At 41.8% G+C, this 21,194-nt stretch overlaps 1 pseudogene; it reads right to left on the bottom strand.

Annotated features, from left to right (window-relative positions):
- LOC122141904 overlaps positions 1 to 6,847 on the bottom strand; it is a 13,281-nt pseudogene extending 6,434 nt beyond the window's left edge.
- Between the last annotated feature and the right edge of the window lie 14,347 nt (positions 6,848 to 21,194).

The following is a 21,194-nucleotide window of genomic DNA, read 5'->3' as shown; positions in this document are numbered from 1 at the left end:
TCTCTACACACATCACTGCGTGTCTTCCCACAGCTCCACATCTATTATTAAATTTGCTGATGATACTGTGGTTCTGGGCCTCATTCACAACAATAATGAGACCGCATACTTGGATGAGGTAGAGAAATTAACATCATGGTGCCAGGACAATTGTCTCTCTCTGAATGTGAGCAAAACCAAAGAGCTGATTGTTGACTTCAGGAAGAGACAGCAGCAGCCCTATACTCCTCTAATGATCAGCGGGACCCCTGTGGAGAGGGTGAGCAGCTTCAAGTACCTCGGTGTAAACATCTCAGAGGACCTGACTTGGACTACAGACATCCAAACTCAGGTTAATAAAGCCAGGCAAAGACTGTACCATCTGAGACAGCTGAGAAAATTCAGGGTTTCACCTGCAATCCTGTAAACTTTCTATTCAGGGGCCATAGAAAGTGTATTGACTCAGTGTATATCAGTGTGGTATGGGAACAGCTCCAGTCAGGACTGCAAAGCCCTGCAGAGAGTTGTGTGCTTAACTGAGCGCATCTCAGGGTCTGCTCTCCCCTCTCTGCAGCACATCTACCTCAAACACTGCAAAAGCAGAGCTGTTAAAATCATCAAGGACTCCATCCACCCCAGTAACCATCTCTTCACTTTGCTGCCGTCTGGTAAGCGCTTCCAGAGCCTGATGATAAAACTGAGAGACTTAGGAGGAGTTTCTTCCCCATCAGGCTCCTAAACTCAAAACCAGCCTCTTAACATCTTCATGTCTCCACTTAATATTCATTTTATCAGTAATATATTTATCATTCACTACCTCACATTGACAAACTCACAGTGTCAACCTGTTTGCACATTTGCCTCTTGTACATTCCTGTGTATCTTAATATTTAAGACTACAGTATACTTTCATGCACATTATTTTCCATTCTATATTTAATTCTACAGTATACATCTTTTTTTTATATTTTATTCTTATATTTTTATTGTTTACTGTTATTTCATTCTTTCATAGCTATATTTATGTATATTTTCATCTGTGTTGTATTCTTTAATAATTGCACTGTCCATGGTGCGGAGCTGACCTGACCTCACTGCTGGTTATATATGCTCTATATAATCCTGTGTGTGACGAATAAAAATCTGAATCTCTCTCTTACACACACACACACACACACACACTTCTCTCTCTGTAGCACTCCCTCTCTCCCAATCGAATAATTAATTCAAGTAGCTAAATGTTATAATCAATTAATTTAAATAAATGTGATCCCCCCGCACTATTTGATCTCTGTCTGATCTGAAGCGGGCAGAATGCTCCATAGCTTGTCTTCACATCGTGCATTAAAATAGTTTTAAGCCGTATATCGCATTTTTAGCAGCAGTGTTTATGGTAATATTTAAATGTCATTCTTGGTGTACCCAAAATAGTCCCATACTTATGGACTTCAGTCTTTCCTCTGGGTGGGAAATAAAGGATCACTGTTTGGTTCCTCTGTCACAGTTAATCTAGTGTGTGTGTAGCCTCCGTGTCCACAGAATTTTAACATTTAAGCTGGTGCACCGCCACTGTAACTTTGTTATCGCTTTGTTAAGTTGCAACTGTTTCGCTCCTTGCAACAGAAACACTCGGGCTGTAGCGCGAGCCTTTACGACACTAACCTGCCGTTTAAAAGCACGGTTAATCGTGAAACCGGTTCTTCTCTGCATCCCTAACAGACACACACACACACACACACTCTCTCGCACACGCACGCACACACACACGCGCACTCACTCTCTGACACACACTCTCTCTCTCTAACACTCTCTTACACACACTCTCTCACACACACTCACATGTTACCTTCAGGAAGTAGATGTTGCAGGGGAACAGGCTGGGGGTGTGAGGCATTATGGGAGGAGCGGCGATGGGTCCGCGGCAGCGTGTGGCTGACACAGGAAACTCCGCGTGCAATGCCTGACCGCTCTCCAGCTCCAGCTCCATCAGAGGCGCCAACCCCATCTGACCTCTGCTCTCTCTGACCTCCCCCCGGCGGTCCGCCGCTCAACCCGGTCATCTCGGACAGGAAGTAAGCGCCAGGTTCTGGGCCGGGCGGTGCGCACTCAGCGCCTCCGTCGATGTCGATGCCCAGCACACGCTCAGGACTCCAGCCGTGCCGGCAAACGTGAGGGTCACATGACCGATGCTGCAGCCCAGCCCACATCCAGGACCTTCTTCCGCTGAACCACTGGATTCTAGCGGACCGCTGGCGCTGACGTCTGCGGCGACGGCGTGATGTGGAACCGAGTAACGGCTGTAGCTTCCATATTGAATGCGGCGTGAGGTGTCTTGTGCAGGATTTTCCACTTCTGAAGGCGGAGTTCAAAGCTGACTCCACCCTACAACAGGAGGTGGAACGCCATGGCGGACCGCTCGCTTTAGTCGGCGTGATGGACAGACGGTCCGAGCGGGCTGTTGGTTTCTGCCTGCACTTCCTGTTTTGGATGGCTGGCTGGGGGCGGAGCTAGACTAGGCGGTGTGACCGGTCAGCCGGGAGAATGGGTGTCACCACTTCACGGACGGTTGATTGACGTGTTGAGTTCGTAAAGAAAGCGGTGACTCAGCTACAGGCTTGTCTGAATCCAACGGAAGGACACACCCGACCCGTCACTGACCTTTGACCTCTCCTCCGAAGGCTCAGCGGTGGCTCCTGGATGGTGTCGGCCAGCGGCGTTCGTCGCCCGCCTCTTCAAGGGCGACACCAACATTTCATAGCTGCGTCGCCCGCGCGTGGCACCGGGCCAGATTCAGAGGGTCGGTGATGTCTTTGGGAATCAGGATCTGCACTGGTCCTCTGTTCTTCCTGGGAAGGGGCGAGCGATTTGGGCTGCTGGGCGTTGAGCCGCCTTTACTGACCTCCTCGGCCCAGCAGGCTGTTGAGATTCAGCGGGTCAAGATGTTCGCACACCAGCAGGAAGTTGGAGGGCAGGAACCGGTCGCTTGGAGGTTTGCGCGCTGGCGCCTGGCGTTTAGCGAGACTCGGTGTTTGAAGCCTCACGCTCACAGTGTAGCGCCGGCTTGCTCAGTTTTCTGCGCCTGTGTCTCGACTCGTGACTGCAGGCCGTTTGATCGGCTCATCCTGAGGGGTCACGTGATTGGCGGCGAGTTCGGTTAGCACCATGTTAGCGCTCACCTCGTCCTGGATGGTGACGGGCGGAGGACGGGTGTGTAAACTCAGCCCGCCAGCCAGCGTGACAGGAAGCTCACTGAACAGACATCACGACGCACACATCCATCAGCCTCTAATAACACGACTGCAGGAAAACACAACAGAATAAATTACACAAGGTACACAACTAACAAAAAGTTATTAAAGACATTTCAGATCTACACTTGATGAAAATTCTAAAATACATTCAGGCGATACATTTTTAAATAAATCAGTTAAACACACCTCTGAATAAAACAGTTACTCATTTACATTAAAAACAGTACAATCCAATAAAATATGCTTCAGTGTGATTTTAAATCCTCATACTTACTTGACTACAGTCAGTGTAGGTTTGGTGCATTAATGTGCTTTGCTTGACCCATGTGTTACATCTGTCACTCAACTCAGAACGCCACGCCTAGCCATCATTTTAATAACCACGCCCCCTGGAGGATCCGCACCGCACTGCTCATGAATAATGCGAGAACCAAACTCTCCCCTCCCGCCCCTATTCGACACAAACACACACGTACGTTACCCCCCTCTCTCTCTCACACGCGCACACACACACACACACACACTATTAAGCGCGATCGTTTATCCGCCTTTCTCGCGCTGTGAGTAAATAAGCGCGCGAAATCACACACAACTCCTCAAACGGCGCACTATATGAAGCGCTCACCGAGCCGCGTACAAAACCTGTACTGCGCTACTGTAAATATGAAATGTACCTCTAAAAACAGTGACGATTAAAAACAGGCTTCGCCTCTTTTTCGATCATTCACCAAGCATGCGAACTCGCGTTACCTCCATCTCGCGCTATGGCATTACGGACTCCGCGCGCTTTATATACAGTAGCTCGGACCGAGACTGACGGACAGCCGCGCCCGCCAATCAGAACGCAGGATGTGCACTAAAAGGCCCCTGGACGACCAATGGCGAAGCTCAGAAGGCGAAGGCATGTGCCTCGGTCACCGCCCCTCTCCGCTGAATAGGTATCCAGCGGACTGCCTGCGCTGACCTGACACAAACTAATCACTATCATCGATATGAACAAATATAACCTGCTAAAGACAAAACCGACCTTTTATGTTTAATTAGGAATTTATATCCGTGGAAAATCCCATCGTGCTGCTTCCAGCGAGCAGTCAGGAACTTGACAGAGACGCCCGTCGCATGTGTAAACAAGCCCTGACCGAGTTCCTGAGCGCTTATAACCGCGACTAGAGACTGAATACAGACGAGCACGCGCGTTATGTGACGGTGACACTGTGCAGAGTGAGAAATTAACGCCGACGGCGAGTTTTAAAGAGACCTCCCACATTACTGCAGGAGAAGGGGAATTGGGAAATGTCAGTCGTGTAGTCCAACCTGTTGCAAAACTCTTCTTTTCCAAAGAAGGATCCAGAAGAAATGCGATCTTGATTTAAGGCTCAGTCAGAAACAAAACAATATTTGACGACCCTGGACCACAAAAGCTAATCAAGTAAGGGATTTGATTTACGTTTGAATAAATCATCTCTCCATTGATGTGTGGTTTGTTAGGGTAGGACAATATTTGTCTGAGATACAACTATTTGAAAATCTGGAATCTGAGGGGGAGCAAAAAAATCAAATATTGAGAAAATCATCTTTAAAGTTGTTCAAATGAAGTTCTTAGCAATGCATATTACTAATCAAAAAATTAAGTTTTGATATATTTACAGTGGGAAATTTACTAAATATCTTCATGGAAATATGATCTTTACTTTCTTAATATCCTAATGATTTTTGTCATAAAAAGAAAAAATGTATAATTGTGACTCATACAATGTATTGTTGTCTATTGCTACAAATATACCTGTGCTACTGATGACTGCTTCTGTGCTGCAGGGACACAGATAGTTTCCTCATCACATTGTTTCAGCTCTGCTATCTCTTTCTGTAGTAGCTGCTGTGTGGATTTTATTTCTAGCAAATATAGAGGTATCTCCACTTAAAATAAAAACACCTTAGACAAAAAATGTTAAAATATAAAATGAGGCGGGCAGATTGAGATGCTGATCGTTTGTCTAAGACACATCAGTTCTTTCTGTAAGGATTTCATCATGTCCATTTATGCTTCTTTCACAAGTATAGTGTTCACAAACTTCATACAAGCGATGCGATGCACTTTCTTGCTTCATGTTATGTTTTTCAGGAGGTGTTGTGTCAGTTGTGATGTAAAACACAAGAATTCCCGAAGAATTATGGCCCAGTAAAAGTTTGATAATGTTAATACAAAAAATATAAAAATGCATGAACGCATAGTAAGTCAAATTATGATATTAAATCATAAATTATGAATTTAAAAAGTAGAAGTATGGCATGCTATGTGCAGACTTATGACAAAAAAGGGCAAAAATGACTGTTTATTCAATTCAGGATTCAGGATTCAAGATCATTATTTGTCACACATGGTTATATGGAGAGCATAAGACCAGCGGTGAAGTGTGAGTCAGGTCTGATCCAAGGACAGCGCAATTATTAAAGAATACAAACACAAGAAAATCTATACAGAAAAATATTAAAAAAGAATAAAATAGAATGCTTATAGAAAAAAATGTGCAGGACGGTATACTGCGGTAGACTTAATAAATATCAAGATGAGCAGAGGAATGTACAAGAGGAGAATGTGCTAACAGGTTGTACAGGGTATTTACATAGCAGCAATAGAGGTAATAAAGTAAATAAATACAAATAAAAATGATAGAAATCGCTCTGTGCAAGTGACAGTGTCAGTATATTGAGTATCTTACTGATAATTTAGTGAAGTCATGTTGAAGTTAAGAGGCTGGTTTTGAGTTTAGGAGTCTGATGGGGAAGAAACTCCTCCTAAGTCTCTCAGTTTTTATCATCAGGCTCTGAGAAGCGCTTACCAGGCGGCAGCAAAGGGAGTGAAGAGAGATGGTTACTGGGGTGGATGGAGTCCTTGATGATTTTAACAGCTCTGCTTTTGCAGTGTTTGAGGTAGATGTGCTGCAGAGAGGGGAGAGCAGACCCTGAGATGCGCTCAGCTAAGCACACAACTCTCTGTAGTCCTGACTGGAGCTGTTCCCATACCACACTGATATACACTGAGTCAATACGCTTTCTATGGCCCCTGAATAGAAAGTTTTCAGGATTGCAGGTGGGAAACCCTGAATTCTCTCAGCTGTCAGATGGTACAGTGATCTTTGCCTGGCTTTATTAACCTGAGTTTGAATGTGTGTAGTCCAAGTCAGGTCTCTCTGAGATGTTTACGAGGTACTTGAAGCTGCTCACCCCCTCTCCACAGGGGTCCCGCTGAGTCATTAGAGAACGTAGGGCTGCTGCTGTCTCTTCCTGAAGTCAACAATCATTCCTCTTTAAGTTTTGCTCACATTCAGAGAGAGACAATTGTCCTGGCACCATGATGTGAGTTTCTCTACCTCATCCAAGTATGCGGCTTCATTATTGTTGTGAATGAGGCCCAGAACCACAGCATCATCAGCAAATTTGATAATAGATGTGGAGCTGTGGGAAGACACGCAGTCATGTGTGTAGAGGAGAGTAGAGCAGGGGACTCAGGACACAGCCCTGTGGGGCCTCCTATTTCAGGGTGATGGAGTTAGAGGTGAACTGGCCTACTTTCACCACTTGAGGGTCTGCGGTGAGAAGTAAGGAATCAGTTGCATAATGGGCATATGCACATTTTTTTAATGAATTTTAATCTCCGCGATTATATCTTTTCAGATGCGACTTTTTAAAGTCATTTTTTAAGCCACAGTTTAGACTTTTTTATCTCATGGTTATGATTTGAAGTAGGCTAATAACTTGCAAAGACATGATCTTTTAGCCTACACCCCTAAACAATGAACACCTTCTCCAGACTTTGTACTGGTTTTGCTACAGTTTTAATGGGACTTGATACTGGTTTTTACTGAGAGCTGTGTGGACCTGTGGGTCTCTGCACACACTAGTAACTAGTCACCTTCAATGAAATCCTAATAGAATATGTCCCCAAAAAGACACTACAGGAAAACATTTTTTTAGCTGGACTTTAATGGTTAAAAAGTTGATGGTTTGTAATGTTTGTAATGGTATATCAGTGAAGAAGCACCTAATGTTTGACCAGAAATCTTTGGAATTACACACACACGATTTGTGAAAGTAGAGAGTCGTGACATTTGTCAGAGTATGGTAACCCATGCTCAGAATAGGTGCTCTCTGCCATTTTAACTTATCCAAAGTGCACACACACAGCGGTGAGAAGTAGACACCGTGGGCCCTTGCAGGAGTGAGCAGCTATATCCAGTGATAGGTATTGAGGGAGGAAGAAGGCGGCTGTTCATTCCCTCCCCCCACCTACAACTCCTGCCAGCGCCGAGACTCAGACCTGCTGACCTTCTGGATTTACAAGTCCGATACTCTAACAAGCTAGGCCACAGCTGCCCATTAGCTCCCCTTGTTTGGAGTCTCGAAGATCCAGTTCTGGCTCTTATTTAGGAACTTTTTTTTTTTAAAAGAATCAATAATTTGAATCTTCATTTTCGCGAATCTTCAAGAAGGAATGATCCATCAAACTCCGATCATTCTTTTTTCAAGAGAAGATATTTGGAAGAAATGCCGCGAACAAAACAATATTGTCTAATCTTTGTATGGACAAAAATAAAATGAACAATTTCTCTAAGACATTTTGTTGAATAGGTAATTTTTTCAATAAGACATTTGAAGTGTGTGGGATAATGAGATTATGCTCATTTCGATGACGTGTATTTTACTAACAAATGAAGCTAAATAACTTAAATCCGCAGTAATTATTATTGGCTGGCCTTAAGATTCCATTTCTTACCATTCATATTCCTTTGCGTTTGCGGCTGATGAAACGGTATGAAAATAGTGTGACATGGCGCGGTGGAAGCCGAGACTTTACATTGACTGTCTCATTCTTTATGAACTAATACAACCACATACAATTACAACAATCATTTCTCTAATATTTGTTACAGTATATACTGCGTGAGTTCAATGTGAGAGAGACTACTGATTTCTGTTGAACTGTCACCCAACTGAACTGCAGCTCAAACTATTTCAAATATAGTGAAGATTAAGCTACAAACTCAAAATACATAATGCACAATGTTTCCATCTAACATGTATTTTGAGCTGTAACCCATCATATTAATGGAGTGTTTCACTAGTTACTGAAGACTGAAGTGACTAAACACGCGAGATACAGAGGACCAGACGAACCGATTCAATTGAGCGAGTCATTTACGCCGGAACCGCTCCGATTGATTCAAACTCGATTCAATAGGAAAAAAAAAAAAAAAACGAAACCAAAACAAAAAACTCCGAATCAGTTAAACCATTGTGTTGCAAACTGATTTGGAGCGCTCCAATCGGATCGTGTAGCATTTTTTCCCTCTATATTCTCTTTTGAGTATCCAAATAATCCAAAGAAAGCATCTTTAAAACAAAAAGAAAAGTCAATCCCATAATAAGATTAAATAAACATTAAAATCTGACCAAATTTTTTTCTGTGTAGATGCACTTGAAACAAATTAATGAAGTCTTCTTCAGAGGAATGACAAAACTTGCAGTACATATCTGACAGGTAACGGTGGTTGTTTTGATGGCGTTTGCTTTTAAAAAAGCAGTAAAGCAGATGCGGAACTTCGGAGAGTGAATCACTTATGAATCTTTTTGATTCAAATCCGAACTTCGGGTGGTTTCGCTTTCAGGAATCTTTTTTTCTGATTTCTATTCTTTCTTTTTTAATTAGCCTAAGCTATAAAGCTATAAAAAGAAAAAAGAAAAAGAAGAAAAGAAAAGTAAATACACAAATACAAATTCCTTAAGAAAATTAGCCATGGTTTTTATTATAGTAAGTGCAGCAACCATATATACATTTGTGTTCTCATAAACCATATATACCAGAACACACACAGCTCAGCCTGCCATGCCGGATGACAGTTGTCTCCAAATGACTGGCAATTTTCTGCACAAAGTGGAATGATGAAATTAACAGATGGAGGTGTCAGAACTTTCAGCCAAACAAGCGAGTCGCTTGGAAAACAAAGCCATTATTTTCATGTGACGAGCTGCCTGATTTCAGTCAAACACAAAAAATGTCAGGAGTCTGGTGTACTGAGACAAAAAGTCACAAAATATCTGTTCAAAATATTGCAAAGAAGCTCAGATGCCTTGCTGTCAAGATTTCAGAAATTCACAGCCTAGTAGGGTGGACTACTGTAATGGCCTCTTGTGAAGGCCGGTGAGAGACCATTACAGTAGTCCACCCCAAGCTGGTGATGATAAAGACATGAACAAGTTTCTCCAATTCTTGACTGGAAACAGAACATCTGGGCCCTGCAATGTTTTTTGAGATGATAGTATGCTGATTTAGTTACTGCTATTGACATGACTACTGAAACTAAGGTCTGTCTCGAGAACCGCCACCCTCAAGATTCCTGACTTGATTTCAGTTGCTTGACTCCCAGAGTCAAGTGTATGCATTCACCTTGAAAACTCCATCTTTGTTTCCAAATGCAATGACTTCAGTTTTTTCCTTGTTTAACTGAAGAAAGTTCTGGCACATCCATCTGTTAATTTCATCGATACACTGGCAGAGGGAGTCAATGGGGCTGTAGTCATTTGGAGATAAGGCTAGGTAAATCTGTGTATCATCAGCATAGCTGTGATAGGAAATTTGGTTCTTTCTCATTATCTGACTTAGTGGGAGCATATACAGGCTAAACAAGAGCGGTGCCAGAATTGAGCCTTGTGGGACTCCGCATGTCATGGACGTCCACTTAGACTTATGCTCAATAGCCTCTCCCTTCTAAGTATGACCTGAACCATTTGAGTACCATCCCAGGAAGCCCGACCCAGTTTTCCAGTCTCTCTAGTAGTATGTTATGATCGACAATGGTCAAACGCAGCACTGAGATCTAGCAATACCAGCACTGATAGTTTGCCAGAATCAGAATTTAAGCGAAGATCATTTATTATCTTAATGAGTGCTGTCTCTGTGCTGTGATGCGTTTGGAAACCAGATTGAAAACTGTCCAGGTATCCATTTGAGTTTAAGTATTTGTTCAGCTGATTAAAAACTACCTTATAAAAGCTTATAAAAGGAAGATTTGATATTGATCTATAATTGCTCAAAATGGTGTTATCAAGATTGCTCTTTTTCAGAAGGGGCTTTACAACTGCAGTTTTCAGGGAGTTTGGAAAAGTCCCAGAAAGAAGTGAGGTGTTCACCACTTCTTAGAGATCTGCTTCTAAACAGTTAAGCACACTTTTGAAAAAAGATGTGGGAAGTGTGTCAAGATCGCAGGTTGACGATTTTAGGTGCTGCACTATTTCTTCCAAAATTTTGCTATCAATTGCTTCAAAAATAGACATAGTATCTTTTTGATATTGTGGCCAAATCTGTCTGACTTCTGCATTACTTGAGGATGTGCTAATGGCCTTCCTGACATTGATGATCTTCTCAGAAAAGGAGGAAGCAAACTCATTGCATTTGCTGTCTGAGAGCATTTCACTGGGGATCTGACTTGGGGGGGTTTGTCAGTCTCTCAACAGTGGCAAAAAGAGTATGAGTGTTGTTTAAGTTACTGTTTATAAGGTTTGAAAAGAAATGCTATAGTGAATTTCAAGTTTCGTCTTCCGCCACATCCGCTCGGCTTTTCTGCATTGTCACACACACACACACACACACACACACATACTTGCACACTGCATCTCTCCATTAAATCAGAACAGTCACTGATGATCTCATATCAAACACAATGTGTGTGTGTGTGTGTGTGTGTGTGTGTGTGTGTGTGTGTGTGTGTGTGTGTGTGTTTGAGCAGTAAGTTAGAGCTGCTTCCTGTTGCTGAACAAGGACAAAGACAGAGAGAGAGTACAGGACACACACAATAATAATAATAAATACACACACACACACACACACACACTCAGATATGAGGTTAGAAAACAGGAAATATGAACAATAGACCGGCAAAGCCAAACCTGTGTGTGTGTGTAAGTGTGTGAGTGTGTGTGTGTGTGTGTGTGTGTGTGTGTGTGTGTGAGTGTGTGTGTGTGTGTGTGTGACAGCATGTGTCTGAGTTGTGGGCGTTCTGTGCTTGTGTGAAGTTTTCTCACTGGATTTAAGTTGTAAATGGTGCGTTCACACATTCAGAGCATTTGCTGTCAGATTGTATTGAGGTGTGTGTGTGCATGTGTGTGTGTGTGTGTGTGTGTGTGTGTGTGTGAGAGGAAGGATCATTGTTCCTCCACAATCAGAATGAGGAGGGAAACGCAGATCCTGAGAAAATCCAGAGTGAGTTTGAGAGGTGAATCTCTACATGATTCCCTGACTTGACAGACGCGTGATGATGATGATCTGCACACAGAGACAGACATACAGCCAGAGTAACACACACACACACACACACACACACACTGTTTTTAATGAGACGCCTGGTTAATTACACAGCAGTCTGTTAGTGAAGGAGACAATGAGAGAAAGGGATTAGAGGAAAAGAGGCCAACAGGATTTTAATCTTCATATAGATGAGAGAAAAACAGTCATCTATTAGATCACATCTGGGCTGAACCACACACACACACACACACACACACACACACACACACACACACACACACACACACACACGGTGCGGTGTCTGTCTAGCAAAAACATTATTAGCAGGACGACTGGTGTATAATAATGCTACACAGCACTACTGATGTATTATTTCAGTGTGTGAGGGGAATTCTAAGTATTAAAATAACTTTATGTGTTATACATTTTTAAATAATATTTATGTCATAATAATGTCCAGTAACACTTTATTTTAAGGTGGTGTTTGTTACAAGTTACATGTACTAACTATTATAATAACAATAATTTATGCATAATTACATGCAAGTGACCCTGAACCAAACCCTAATCCTAACCCTAACTGTACAGTAAGTACATGTAATTAATTAATATTACTCTCTCTTAAATTCTATACTACATTGTAACAAGGACACCTTAAAATAAAGTGTGTTTAATTCCACTTAAAGAACAAATTTGTAGTGTGCGCACTACTAATAGGTTTTTATATTATTTTAAATTATACCTTAACATTAATTAAACACGTACCAGAGAGCAAAGAAAAAATATATAAATATATTTGATATGAGCAAATTTAAATATTATGTGTGTGTGTGTGTGTGTGTCCCTGCAGCACAGAAGCAGTCATAAGCAGCACAGGTATATTTGTAGCAATAGACAACAATACATTGTATGGGTCACAATTATACATTTTTCTTTTATGGCAAAAATAGGATATTAAGTAAAGACTGTTCCAGCGGTTATATTTTGTAAATGTCCTACCGTAAATATATATCAAACTTAACATTCTTTGATTAGTAATGCGTGCATTGTTAAGAACTCTCATTTGGAATCAACTTTAAAGATGATTTTCTCTCAATATTTAGATTTTTTTTTTCCCTCAGATTCCAGATTTTCAAATAGCTGCATCTCAGGGACAAATATTAGTTCCTCCTAAACAAACCATACACCAATGGAGAGATTATTTATTCAGCTTTCAGATGATGTCATTTTGAAAAATGGATTCTTATGACATCACTCGCGCCCGCCGGATTCATTGTTCTCCGGTAACGGACAAAAGATGCTCTGAGAGAGAGAGAGGGGAGAGAGAGAGAGAGAGAGAGAGAGAGAGAGAGAGAGAGAGAGAGAGAGACCAGGTGGGTACTGAGGAGGGGATGGACATGATGATGATGAAGGGCTTCAGTAGCCCACCGGGATGCGGGTGTGACGGTGGGTTTGAAGCTTTCTGTGTTCTACGGTGTTTGTCGTGATTTGATTCCTGGAACCGGAATCTTCGCCTTCTGATGTGCCAGTGCCAAAACATCACGGCTGTAAAGGTTGTTGTGAGATCAGTTTAGACCGGAGCCGGCGAGACGCGCCTCGTGAGACAATAACAGTGCTTTTATGGTATTCCTGTCAGTGGTGATGCTACTGTAACACTGTGCTTCTGTCGCGAGCGATCTGATATTATATTCGCGGTGATTTATATTTAGCCTACATATGATCATGCAGCAGAAGCTTTTGTATCCCACAGCTGCTGTGATTTTGCCGCATCGCTTCATATTTCTGTGATGATGGATATGTACAGTGTTTACAGTAACTTCAGTATCTTTCTGATGCTCTTTTTTTGTGCTCCTCCCCCTTTCAACAGCTGGGTAAGTGCCCGTAAAAGTGCCCCCGCTCTGGATCAGGAACGAAGAGGCTGTAATCTTCTTTTATCACATCATACGAGATTATCAAAACATCAAACAATGGAGTCTATTTTGTATTTCATTTCAGGAATGTTAACTTAGGTTTAAAATCATTTTCGATCCGTTTTAAACAGTGATAAGCTTCTCAGATTCATTTATATATATATATATATATATATATATATATATATATATATATATATATATATATCTTTATGACAATTACAACGAATGCTGACATAAAAATGATCTAAATATGAGTCTGTGCTCTATATCTCCAGTAGTGTGTCTCAATTGAGATGAGATATAAATAGTCCAAACATATAATGCAGTAGTTGAGAGATGAAGAAGAAATAAAGGCTCCTCAACAGAAGATGTAGAGATGTTCTGGAAACTTGTGAAGATCATTCCTCCTCGCTTGAGGAACAGTGAGAAAGTAAAAGCTTCTGGAAACAAGCGGCTCCTCAAAAAGATCCTGATGATCAGATTTGAGACTCTAAAAACATGATTGATGGAGAATCAAGTAAAGAATCCAGTAAAGGTTCATCTGAGATATGTGCAGTAGTTATTCTGACCTTTACTTGATCAAAATCACTCCAGATCTGACACCAGAAGCAGCAGCTGAAGCTGATTACACTAAAAGAGCTCTGACTGATAAACACTCTGAACTATCAGACAAGATTGAGTGTTTCTGCACTGTAAAAATTATTTTCTTTCTTAGTTTTTTTTGTCTTGTTTTCTAGTAGTATAAATATCTACAAATTCTGGGTGTAATATGCATTTCTCACTTAAAAGTAAAATGACTGAAGATATTTTGTTCCAGCCTGATCTCTCTCTCTCTGTGTCTCTTTGTTTGTGTGTGTGTGTGTGTGTGTGTGTGTGTGTGTGTGTGTCTCTCACTGTGTGTGTGTGTGTGCAGGTGTTGAGTGTGTGTCGGGGACAGCATGGCTCCTCAGTCCGTCCCTCAGGAGAGAGTTATGAGGGCTTCACCTGATGCCTCCTCGGATCCTAGTGGACTGCTGTCTGCTCAGACCGGGATCCTGAGTGAGTCTGGAGTGTCTGAGAGAAGCTCCTCTGACCAGCATCAAGCAGCAGCTCTTCAGCGAGGCCCATAAATACCCGCTTCCACCACCCCTGCTGCAGGTACACACACACCTTACCTCATCACACTACACACCTGCTCCAGCGTCCCACGCGGGCTTATAGATCTTTCAGATAGTTCTGATCCTATCAAAACCTATATCAATGGAAAGATGATTTATTTAGCTTTCTCAGATGATGAATACATCTCACTACTTCAGACAAACTGACTTCTATGACTGGTATTGTGCTCCAGGGTCACATATAAATAAAATTTTCCTTCCTTACTTACTATTGGGTGGCTGCAGGAGGAGTCCTGCTACATCTTTGTGGGAGGGATGAGGAGGTCGAGCGCCAGGAGTTTCACTGACGAGACACAAGGCTCAGGCGACCTGCGCAGTTCTTTTCACCCCATCTCAAAGTCATCGAGTCAGCTGGGGAACAGAGAGGAGAAGATCCTCAACAGGGAGATTTGTCAGTGCGGCTTTGGATTAGTTTTACAACAAGCAAATGGAGGTTTGGTTATTCAGTAGCCTGGAGTGAGTTGGCTTTTTGGGTACAACGATTACAATATTATGCAAGCATTCTGCTAAGTAAAGTAACTTGTTTAATTACTTTGAAAGCATTTTTTATGGAAAGTACCGTGATTATGTTAGATGCAGGACATTACTAGTAAAATTTGGACTGGGTTTGCTTGATTTTAATATGTGAAAAGTTCTTACTTTTTATGGGCTAATATAAAGCTCTGGTAATTTCAAAATGAAATGGAATAAGCATTTCAGGCTGAAGTAAAGAAAAGCTAAATATCTTTTTTGAGCAATAAAAGGCTATGACCCCTCAAGCAAATGGGGGGCCACAAAGCAGGAAAGGAGCCTAGAGTAGGGCTCAGCATGGTTGAAATTAGATTGTTGGATTAAGTTGGATTAAGGTTGGGAGAGCATGGATATGAGCCTGGGATTCAATACATAGAGTATATTTAAAGTTATTTAACATAATTCATATGCTAGAAAAGGGTCACCAGATTTCGAAGTTGCTTTATTCTTATTCCATATTTGCACTTATTGGGCAAAAAGTCCTACCTGATGCAGGATGCCTTCTCTGCTTCTGGTGTGTGGGTCAGTAGCGTGTAAGGAGCAGAAGAAAAATTACACATGGGCCACTCAGAGGACTGGATGCAGTCTGAGCATAGCTTCTGTAAAGAGGCTGGTGGGAGTAGGTGGCTTGTTAGTGGGAATAGCGAGTTTCAGGGGAGCAGCCTGCCTCACTCTTCTTTCTCTGCTTTGAGGGGATGAAGGGACACACATAAAGGCAGCAAGCTTTAGCTCATGGCCTCCTGGGGCCGGATTTGTTAGTTAAAGTGGTTAGAGTGCTGGGCATTAGAATCGAGGGCTTTGATGTAGCACAGCTGGGAATGCTGGGATGTGTGTGAGCTCAGGAGCCACCTATAGGGATGCCCATCTGTGAGTTCGAGCTGGTGAAGGGGACCCGGAGGTGCAGGACTTCCGCGCAGGAACATTTCCTGAGCGCAGGTGAGGGGAGGCGGTGGAGGAGCCGCCGAGTGAGGGGCGACACACACAGGCGCCCCACGCTCTATCCTCCCAACGGAGTCCTCCCACGACCTGCCGCAGCACATCTGGCCAGCAAACTCGGCTCAGCAGTGCGCACCTGGCGCAGGAGCTGGCATCACCAGCTCGATCTAAAACACCCAGCGATTCGCTGCAGGTGTCTCTGGGGCAACCTCAGAAAAAAGTCAGATTCATGCTCACACTAAGCCGCTGACACAGAGGTGAGCATAGCTAGCATGCTTAGTAAGCAGAAACAGTCTTCTGTTCAGCTACACAGTATTATTTCTGCTCCCATAGTCTGTCATAGTTACTGCTGGAGAAAATACTGGGATTGAAAGCGAGAAGTTTCTGGTCACTTAAATACTGGAGCAGTTCCTCTTGGTGCAGCAGCTGACCGTGCCAGGTGAGCAAAGCCTCCTCTCACCATGCTGCCAAAGGAATGGCTTGATTGTCTACTAGGTGGGAGAGCGGTGACTGTCAAAAATGCAGAGCCGCTGAATTGCCTGCCTGTATAGAGATTCGCACTAAAAAGCCGCCATGATTCTTCCAGTAATGAAACATGCAAAAGTATTTATCAGGGAAGTTTTAGTCTGCTCTTTGAATAGGATGTGGATATTTCTGAAAAGGCAAATTACTTAAGATAGCCAGCCTGAAAGTCTGGAGAGTCTATTTTGAGGAGCCGCAGCAGGAACAGCACAGTCATCTGGTTGCAATGAGGTGTCTGGCTTTGTTTTTTTACCACTGATGTAGATATTTGGAAGTTTTTTAAAAGCCTTTTTAAAAGCAAAAATCCAACAAAATTTGGGACACACATTTTCTTTTCTGTGAAAAACAAAGACTTCTTGAACATCTCCATAATTTTTTACTCTTCTGCATAATTTGCATCCTGATTCAGGCAACCTCCTATAGATATTTATACTTTAGTGGAAAACAAGATGTTATTGGAAATTATTTTTTACAGTGGATTTTTTTTCATGCGGCTTACACACAGAATGATATACAGTAGCCTAAAGTTGTCATCACTGCGCAGAAGCTAATACCAAAATCTAAGCAAAACCAGAGACCAATTAATCAGCCTTGACTCCAGTTTCTTCAGGTTTTTCTCATAGCAACACTTTTTGTGTCAAACACACAAGTACTAATAAGTTTAAATAATAAATATCATCTTTTGTTAAATGAAGGGAATTATTATTTTCATTATCAAAGGTGCTTCGCGGACGCTTGCTTTTTTGATGAGTGTGTGATATTTCGGAATAAAGCGCTTCATTTTTGCAAGAGGATGAGAGACATTTCTGCCATTTGCGCACTTCTTGATCTGTCTGTGTAAAGTTTGGAAGAGAAAGGTGCTTTTGGAAAATGCGCGCGTACACAGCTGCAAATAAAACTGCAGTAATAATATTTTAACGGATTTCATTTTTGTGGTGATTCTCGGGTTCATTCTCCTGGCAGTGCTGGCGCGAGTGCCGCCTGAACAAGTCACCATCTGGGTGGGATCGTGTCCCCGGCCCAACTCCAAGCAGAAGTACACACTTCTGGAAGATCGCGCCACGATCTTCTCTCGCCGAGCAGCTGATCGCAGAAGCCATCCCAAGAAGAAGACGCCAAGCAGCTATGCATCTGTCACCGCCAGCAGCTGCCAAGGCTCTGTGTGCAAAAGGAGTAGCACTAAGGCTGCGGGGCACATGCTCAAAAGCGGTGCAGGCTGCGACGAAAGTACCTTCCCTGGAGAAACACCTTCTCAGCCAGTACAAGGCGCAGCTGGGACTCATTAGACGGGTTCACACCGGGCGCCTTTTTCTGGACACGCAAAAGCAACAAGGGCATGCCTCTTTAGCAAAAATTAAAAGCTGGCAGCTGCATTTGGTTACAAAACAGCAGCTTCGATGGCCATCTTTTGTTGCTATAGCAACCAGCTGCAACAGTAACGCTAGCCTGCTATGTGCAGCGCGTGAAAATATCCAGAAAAGGGGAAAAAAGAGTTGCCTTTGAAGTTACTGAGGGAGGAGAATGTCGCTTCACCACTGTATGTTTGTGTGTGCACATTCTGAAAGAGGCAGCCACCAGTACGGGCAGTATTTCCTCACTCTTACTTCCAAGTACATTTAAAAAGTATTCAGAGGTTTTTTCTTTTCAGAAAACTTTATTTCTGCTACATTCCAAAGCATAATGTCTTACTCGTTGTTTTGTAATGGCAATTCAAGTACAAATTGTGTCAGGTATGCTTGTTACGAGCTTTACCTTTTTACTACTTAAGGCTAACATTAAAAGTGTAGTGCTTTCTTTGTACTCCAAGTAAATCTTTGAATTACTTTTTACGTGAGTACAAGTAAGAAAATACTAGATTTCTAAATGCAATTTATATTTTAATATGAAAACGTATTGCAGTAGCAAAGAGTCTCAATTATTATGCTTTGAACAGCAGTGGAAGTAAATTATTTTCTTTAAAAAGAAAAATACTCTGGGATAAAGTACTTGACACTTCTGAAAAAGTAGAGTAAAAATACTTCAGGACATTAAACAGGGAAGGAATGTAATTTAGTCTTGGTGAGCCTGGCTGGGATGACATGCCTGCTTTGCAGCAGATTTTAGACTAGATAGAGTTTTGTGCTCATATCATATCATCAACTCCTTGAGTTCTGAACTAGTAACACCATTCCCCGGTTAGCTTCTAGAGAAAACACATGAGAATGGTTGCCAGATTGGGAGGATTGATAAAAAACTGGCATGAAATGCATCCATTGAAATGAAAAGCTCTAATTTATGGAAGCCTGTTTCTGCTGCTGAATAAAAAATAAAACAAAGCCATTGGGTAACTTTTTATCTCACAACTCTGACTTTTGTCTTGCAATTCAGAGTTTACATCTAGCAATTTCATATTTTTTTCCTCACAATTGACTTTTTCACACAATCTCTGAGCAGAAAGTCAGAATAAGATTTAAAAAAAAAAAAAAAAACACAAGTACATTTTTTTTTATTTTTTTTTTATTCAGTGGCAGAAAATGGGCTTCCGCACTAATTGGGGGATTAAAGTCTTAATATCTGGCAAACAAACACATGCTTTGTTACCAATGCAAGATAATGCAAATGTGAAAGAAAAAGACCACCAGGTGGCCAATACTGGAGACACAATGCTTAAACAACTGAGAGAAGCACACTGCAAATCACATTTAAAATACAATTTATTTGCTGCTAGCCAGAGTTGTTCTCACGGGTTATGGTCTAATGTGACATGTCATTTTTTCTCTCCATTTTCTGCCTTTCATTGGCCATTAAAGTGATAGTTCACCCCCAAAATGAAAATTCTGTCATCATTTACTCCACCCAACCTGTCTGAGTTTCTTTCTTCTTCTGAACACAAAAAGAAGATAGTATTAATAATGTGGGAACCAAGCAGTTGCTGGTAGCCATCGAGCTTCCATTCACATTTTTCCATACCTATTGACAAGTCAATGGCTACCCGTTCCAACTGTTTGGTTTCCCAGCAATTATTAATACTATCTTCATTTGTGTTCAGCAGAAAGAAAGAAAGAGGGAGGAGTCATACAGGTTGGCGAGTGTGAAAAATGATGACAGAAAATTTTCATTTTTGGGTTGCACCATCTTTAAGGTCACAGTACACTTGGGCATTTTATGCATTTCATCATAATCTTAGCATGTGTTTTCTATTTGCCGAACACATGCGTACTCAGCTCATGGCATTGCACCTCTTCGATTCTTTTTAGTGATACTTATTGTTGTCCACAAGGGGGGGGTGGTGCGCGCACTAGATTCTGAGCCACAGTCGATTTTATGAGCAAAGGGTCCGGTTCTAAGGAGGACTTGTTCTAGTGCACTTGTTAGAGTTACTTCACGGCACAATAAATACCGTTTTAGGAAGAGTTTTAACAAAAACAATCGTGCTTTTGCAAGATGTGTGTTGTGATGTTTTGTATGTTATGTGTGTGTCGTTGTTTTGTTTGTAGTGTTGAGTTTTGAGAAATGGAGCCATTTCATTCATAAAACTCGGTAAAGCATTTTGAAAACAAATGTTTGATGTGAGGTCTGGTAGAGTGCGGAGCACAGGCTCAGGCTGAGTATGTTAGAGTGTGGTGTTTGAGATGACTTTTTTTGTATGTGAGATGTTCCTGTAAACGGTGTTGTGTGTGTTGTGTGTGTTTGTGTAGGAAATCAGGGTTAGCTGCATCCGGCTTGGGCCGTTCGATGGCTCACATCATGGCCTGGTTCAGTAAGGATAGTCTACTGTACAGTCCGCTGGCTGCCCTCCAGCGGCTTCATGGCTCCGTCGTACAGCCGTGAAGGACCGACATCACGCCTCAGCCCCGCCCTGCCCACGAACAGAGGAAGTTGGAGTGAGCCCCGGGGAGGGGAGTGCAACGCGCTTCCACTTATGGGCCTTTCAACACACACCATGAGAGTCCGGTAGCTGCTTGGTTGTTGCAACATACGCAATGGTTCAACATGTTCAACATCATGAGACATCGAACCAGGTTTGAGACAACAACAAAACAACAAATAAAAAAAAAAAAGAAAACAAACACACAAACATAAAAAAAAACAAAACAAAAAAAAAAAAACCAATAAAAAAATAAAAACAAAAACAAACCAAACCACAACACACAAGAAACAACACACACAAAAAACAAAAATAAAAAAAAAACAATACAAACAAATAAAACAAAAACAAAAAAAAAACCACAAAAAACAAATAACAACAGAAACAGAAACAAAAAACAAACCCAAAAAAACACAAAAACAAAAAACCAAAGAAAAAAAAACAACATAAGACCACAAAACTTACCACAACCCACCACAACAAAAAACACACTAACACAATACACCAAACACCAAAAAAAAACACAAACTAATATCAACAAAAAAAACAAACAAACAAAAAAAAACAACTTAATGAAACTCTAAAAGCAAAATAAAAACAAGCAACACAAACAAACAAACAACACCCCAAACACAACAAATCAACCCACACAACAACCAACCATAACAAACCACCAGAACAAACAAAAACAAACACAAACAAAAAAAACAACCCCCAAAACAACACCACCAACGAAATACACACAAACAAAAACAAAAACCACAAACAAAACAACAT

Source organism: Cyprinus carpio, chromosome B23, assembly GCF_018340385.1.
Source record: "Cyprinus carpio isolate SPL01 chromosome B23, ASM1834038v1, whole genome shotgun sequence".
Classification (NCBI taxonomy): domain Eukaryota; kingdom Metazoa; phylum Chordata; class Actinopteri; order Cypriniformes; family Cyprinidae; genus Cyprinus; species Cyprinus carpio.
This window is presented reverse-complemented; position numbering and strand designations above follow the sequence as displayed.